Source organism: Melozone crissalis, unplaced genomic scaffold, assembly GCF_028551555.1.
Source record: "Melozone crissalis strain CALT ecotype California unplaced genomic scaffold, PUWL_Pcris_2 ptg000694l_1, whole genome shotgun sequence".
Classification (NCBI taxonomy): Eukaryota; Metazoa; Chordata; class Aves; order Passeriformes; family Passerellidae; genus Melozone; species Melozone crissalis.
This window is the reverse complement of record NW_026536357.1, coordinates 37,782-43,936: the sequence shown is the minus strand read 5'-3', so window position 1 is coordinate 43,936 and position 6,155 is coordinate 37,782.

The window sequence follows — 6,155 nt, the reverse complement described above, 5'->3', positions numbered from 1 at the left end:
TGAAAAACCCCAAATCTGTGGGGAAAAACCCCAAATCCATGGGGGAAAACCCCAAATCCACAGAAATTCTAACAGGAAAAATCCCAAATCTGTGGAAATTCCTGCAGGGTAAGCTCCAAATCACTGGGGAAAAACCCAAAACCCATGGGAATTCCTGCAAGAAAACCCCCAAATCCGTGGGGAAAAACCCCAAATCCATGGGGAAAAACCCAAATCCATGGGGAAAAACCCAAATCCATGGGGAAAAACCCCAAATCTATGGGAATTCCTGCAAGAAAACCCAAATCCGTGGGGAAAAACCCCAAATCCATGGGAATTTCAGCAGGAAAAGCCCCAAATCCATGGGAGAAAACCCCGAATCAGCGAGAATTCCATCAGAATAAAACCCCAACTCCGTGGGAATTCCATCCAGAAAAAACCCAAATCCATGGGGAAAACCCTAAATCTGTGGGAATTCCAGCAGGAAAAATCCCAAATCCGTGGGAATTCCAGCAGGGAAAGCCAAACCCATGGGGAAAAAAACCCCAAATCCACGGGAATTTCTAGCAGGAAAAGCCCCAAAATCCGTGAGAATTCCGTCAGTGAAAACCCCAAATCCTTGGGAATTCCATCAGGAAAATCCCCAATTCCATGGGAGAAAAACCCCAAATCCATGGGAGAAAACCTAAAATCCATGGGAATTCCATTAGGAAAAACCCCAAATCACGGAAACTCCAGGAGGGAAACCCCAGATCTGTGGGAGAAAATCCCAAATCCGTGGGAATTCCAGCAGAAAAAAACCCAAATCCATGGGGGAAAACCCCAAATCCACAGAAATTCTAACAGGAAAAATCCAATCTGTGGGAATTCCAGCAGGGTAAGCTCCAAATCACTGGGGAAAAACCCAAAACCCATGGGAATTCCTGCAAGAAAACCCCAAATCTGTGGGAAAAACCCAAATCCCTGGGGAAAAACCCCGAATCTGTGGGAATTTCAGCAGGAAAAGCCCCAAATCCATGGGAGAAAACCCCAAATCCATGGGAATTCCTGCAAGAAAACCCCAAATCCATGGGAAAAACCCAAATCCATGGGAATTTCAGCAGGATAGCCCCAAATCCATGGGAGAAACCCCAAATCAGCAGGAGAATTCCATCAGAATAAAACCCCAACTCCGTGGCAATTCCATCCAGAAAAAAACCCAAATCCATGGGGGAAAACCCCAAATCTGTGGGAATTCCAGCAGGGAAAACCCCAAATCCGTGGGAATTCCAGCAGGGAAAGCCCCAAACCCATGGGGAAAAAAACCCCAAATCCACGGGAATTTCTAGCAGGAAAAGCCCCCAAAATCCGTGAGAATTCCGTCAGTGAAAACCCCAAATCCTTGGGAAGTCCATCACAAAAATCCCCAAATCCGTGGGAGAAAAAACCCAAATCCATGGGAGAAAACCCCAAAATCCATGGGAATTCCAACAGGAAAATCCCCAAATCCATGGGAATTCCATTAGGAAAAACCCCAAATCTGTGGGAATTCCTACAGGAAAAGCCCCAAATCCATGGGAGAAAAACCCAACTCCGTGGGAATTCCACTAGGAAAATCCCCAAATCCACGGAAACTCCAGGAGGGAAACCCAGATCTGTGGCAGAAAATCCCAAATCCGTGGGAATTCCTGCATGAAAAACCCCAAATCCATGGGAAATAACCCCAAATCCACAGAAATTCTAACAGGAAAAATCCCAAATCTGTGGAAATTCCAGCAGGAAAAGCCCCAGATCCCTGGGGAAAAAACCCCAAATCCATTGGAATTCCATCCCATAAAAATCCAAATCCATGGGACAAAACCCCAAATCCATGGGAGAAAACCCCAAATCCATGGGAATTCCAGCAGGAAAAACCCCAAACCCATGGGAATTCCAACAGGAAAAACCCCAAAACCGTTGGAAATCCATCACAAAAATCCCAAACCTGTGGGAATTCCAGCAGGGAAAACCCCAAACCCATGGGGAAAAAACCCCAAATCCACGGGAATTTCTAGCAGGAAAAACCCCAAAATCCGTGAGAATTCTGCCAGTGAAAACCCCAAATCCGTGGGAGAAAACCCCAAATCCTTGGGAATTCCAATAGGAAAATCCCCAAATCCGTGGGAAAAAACCCCAAATCCACGGGAATTCCATTAGAAAAAACCCCAACTCCATGGGAATTCCATTAGGAAAAACCCCAAATCCACGGAAACTCCAGGAGGGAAACCCAGAGATCTGTGGCAGAAAATCCCAAATCCGTGGGAATTCCAGCAGAAAAAAACCCAAATCCATGGGGAAAACCCCAAATCCACAGAAATTCTAACAGGAAAAATCCCAAATCTGTGGAAATTCCAGCAGGGTAAGCTCCAAATCACTGGGGAAAAACCCAAACCCCATGGGAATTCCTGCAAGAAAACCCCAAATCTGTGGGGAAAAACCCCAAATCCACGGGGAAAAACCCCGAATCTGTGGGAATTTCAGCAGGAAAAGCCCCAAATCCATGGGAGAAAACCCCAAATCCCTGGGGAAAAACCCCAAATCCATGGGAATTCCTGCAAGAAAACCCCAAATCCGTGGGGAAAAAACCCCAAATCCATGGGGAAAAACCCCAAATCTATGGGAATTCCTGCAAGAAAACCCCAAATCCGTGGGGAAAAACCCCAAATCCATGGGAATTTCAGCAGGAAAAGCCCAAATCCATGGGAGAAAACCCCGAATCAGCGAGAATTCCATCAGAATAAAACCCCAACTCCGTGGGAATTCCATCCAGAAAAAAACCCAAATCCATGGGGGAAAACCCCAAATCTGTGGGAATTCCAGCAGGAAAAATCCCAAATCCGTGGGAATTCCAGCAGGGAAAGCCCAAACCCATGGGGAAAAAAAACCCCAAATCCACGGAATTTCTAGCAGGAAAAGCCCCAAAATCCGTGAGAATTCCGTCAGTGAAAACCCCAAATCCTTGGGAATTCCATCAGGAAAATCCCCAATCCGTGGGAGAAAAAACCCAAATCCATGGGAGAAAACCCCAAAATCCATGGGAATTCCAACAGGAAAATCCCAAACCCATGGGAATTCCATTAGGAAAAACCCCAAATCTGTGGGAATTCCTACAGGAAAAGCCTCAAATCCATGGGGAATAACCCAAAAACTGTTTGGAATTCCTGCAAGAAAACCCCAAATCCATGGGAGAAAACCCAAAATCCATGGGAATTCCAACAGGAAAATCCCAAATCCATGGGAAATTCCATTAGGAAAAACCCCAAATCTGTGGGAATTCCTACAGGAAAAGCCCCAAATCCATGGGAGAAAAACCCAAATCCGTGGGAATTCCACTAGGAAAATCCCCAAATCCATGGAAACTCCCAGTAGGGAAACCCAGATCTGTGGCAGAAAATCCCAAATCCGTGGGAATTCCTGCATGAAAAACCCCAAATCCATGGGGGAAAACCCAAATCCACAGAAATTCTAACAGGAAAAATCCCAAATCTGTGGAAATTCCTGCAGGGTAAGCTCCAAATCACTGGGGAAAAACCCAAAACCCATGGGAATTCCTGCAAGAAAACCCCAAATCTGTGGGGAAAAACCCCAAATCCACGGGGAAAAACCCCGAATCTGTGGGAATTTCAGCAGGAAAAGCCCCAAATCCATGGGAGAAAACCCCAAATCCCTGGGGAAAAACCCCAAATCCATGGGAATTCCTGCAAGAAAACCCCAATCCGTGGGGAAAAACCCCAAATCCATGGGGAAAAACCCCAAATCTATGGGAATTCCTGCAAGAAAACCCCAAATCCGTGGGGAAAAACCCAAATCCATGGGAATTTCAGCAGGAAAAGCCCAAATCCATGGGAGAAAACCCCCGAATCAGCGAGAATTCCATCAGAATAAAACCCCAACTCCGTGGGAATTCCATCCAGAAAAAAACCCAAATCCATGGGGGAAAACCCCAAATCTGTGGGAATTCCAGCAGGAAAAATCCCAAATCCGTGGGAATTCCAGCAGGAAAGCCCAAACCCATGGGGAAAAAAAACCCCAAATCCACGGGAATTTCTAGCAGGAAAAGCCCCAAAATCCGTGAGAATTCCGTCAGTGAAAACCCCAAATCCTTGGGAATTCCATCAGGAAAATCCCCAAATCCGTGGGAGAAAAAACCCCAAATCCATGGGAGAAAACCCCAAAATCCATGGGAATTCCAACAGGAAAATCTCCAAATCCATGCGAATTCCATCCCATAAAAATCCAAAACTCATGGGGAAAAACCCCAAATCCATGGGAGAAAACCCCAAATCTGTGGGAATTACGTTAGGAAGAACCACAAATCCATGGGAATTCTGTCACAAAAAGCCCCAAATCCATGGAAATTCTAACAGGAAAAGCCCCAAATCCATGGGAGAAAACCCCATATCCATGGGAATTCCATCAAAAAACCCCAAATCCCCAGTCTCTCCATGAGGGGTTAACCAAGGGACACCGATCCCGATTTTCCCGGAGTTTTTTCCGCCGCTCACGTCCCGGGGGTTCCCGGTTTTATTTCAGGGAGCGATCCTGAGTGAACCCTTTGGATCTGCTCTGAAAAAACCCAAATCCATGGGGGGAAAGCCCCAAATCCATGGGGAAAACCCCCACTCCTCGGTCTCTCTATGAGGGGTTAACTCGGCGGGGGAACGGGACACCGCTCCCGATTCTCCCGGAATTTTTCCGCCGCTCATGTCCCGGGGGTTCCCGGTTTTATTTCAGGGAGTGATCCTGAGTGAACCCTTTGGATGTGCTCTGAAAAACCCAAATCCATGGGGGAAAGCCCCAAATCCATGGGGGAAAAAAACTCAAATCCATGGGGGGAAAGCCCCAAATCCATGGGGAAAACCCCCACTCCTCGGTCTCTCTATGAGGGGTTAACACGGGGAGGGGAACGGGACACCGCTCCCCGATTTTCCCGGCGTTTTTCCGCCGCTCACGTACCGGGGGTTCCCGGTTTTATTTCAGGGAGCGATCCTGAGTGAACCCTTTGGATCTGCTCTGAAAAACCCAAATCCATGGGGGGAAAGCCCCAAATCCATGGGGGAAAACCCCCACTCCTCGGTCTCTCTATGAGGGGTTAACCCGGGGAGGGGAACGGGACACCGCTCCCGATTTTCCCGGAGTTTTTCCGCAGCTCACGTCCCGGGGGTTCCCGCTTTCCCTGGCAGGCCACGCTGGCCCTGGATGAGCTCATGTCTGTGCCGGAGGCGGCGGCCGCGGTGCTGGAGCGATTCCCGGCGCTCTTCCCGGCGCTGCTGCTGCGCCTCGGCTGCGCCCTGGGCGTGCGGCTGCCGCGGGCCCTGCAGGGCCGGGACAGGGCCGGCCTGCAGCCCTGCAGGTGCGGAATGGGGGAAAAATGGGAATTAATGAGGGAAAAGTGGGGAAAAAATGAGAATTCTGTGGGGAAAAGTGGTGATTCTGTGGAGAAAAGTGGGGATTCCCTGAGGGTGCGGCTGCCGCGGGCCCTGCAGGGCCGGACAGGGCCGGCCTGCAGCTCTGCAGGTGCGAGAAAATGGGAATTAATGAGGGGAAAATGGGGAAAAAATGGGGGAAAAATGGAGAAAAAAAGGGGAAAAAGTGGGGAAAAAATGGGGAAAAAATGAGAATTCTGTGGGGAAAAGTGGTGCATCTGTGGGGAAAAGTGGGGATTCCCTGAGGGTGCGGCTGCCGCGGGCTCTGCAGGGCCGGGACAGGGCGGCCTGCAGCCCTGCAGGTGCGAAAAAATGGGAAATCTGTGGGGAAAAGTGGGGAAGAAATGGGAATTCTGTGGGGGAAAAGTGGTGATTCTGTGGGAAAAAGTGGGGATTCCCTGAGAGTGCGGCTGCCGCGGGCCCTGCAGGGCCGGGACAGGGCCGGCCTGAAGCCCTGCAGGTGCGGAATGGGGGAAAATGGGGAAAAAATGGGGAAAAAAAGGGGAAAAAGTGAGGGAAAAATGGGGAAAAAATGAGAATTCTGTGAGGAAAAGTGGGAATTAATGAGGGGAAAAGTGGGGATTCCCGAAGGTGCGGCTGCCGTGGGCCTTGCAGGGCTGGACAGGGCCGGCCTGCAGCCCTGCAGGTGCGGAATGGGGGGAAAAAATGGGAATTATGAGGGAAAAGTGGGGAAAAAAATGGAATTCTGTGGGGAAAAGTGGGGATTCGGTG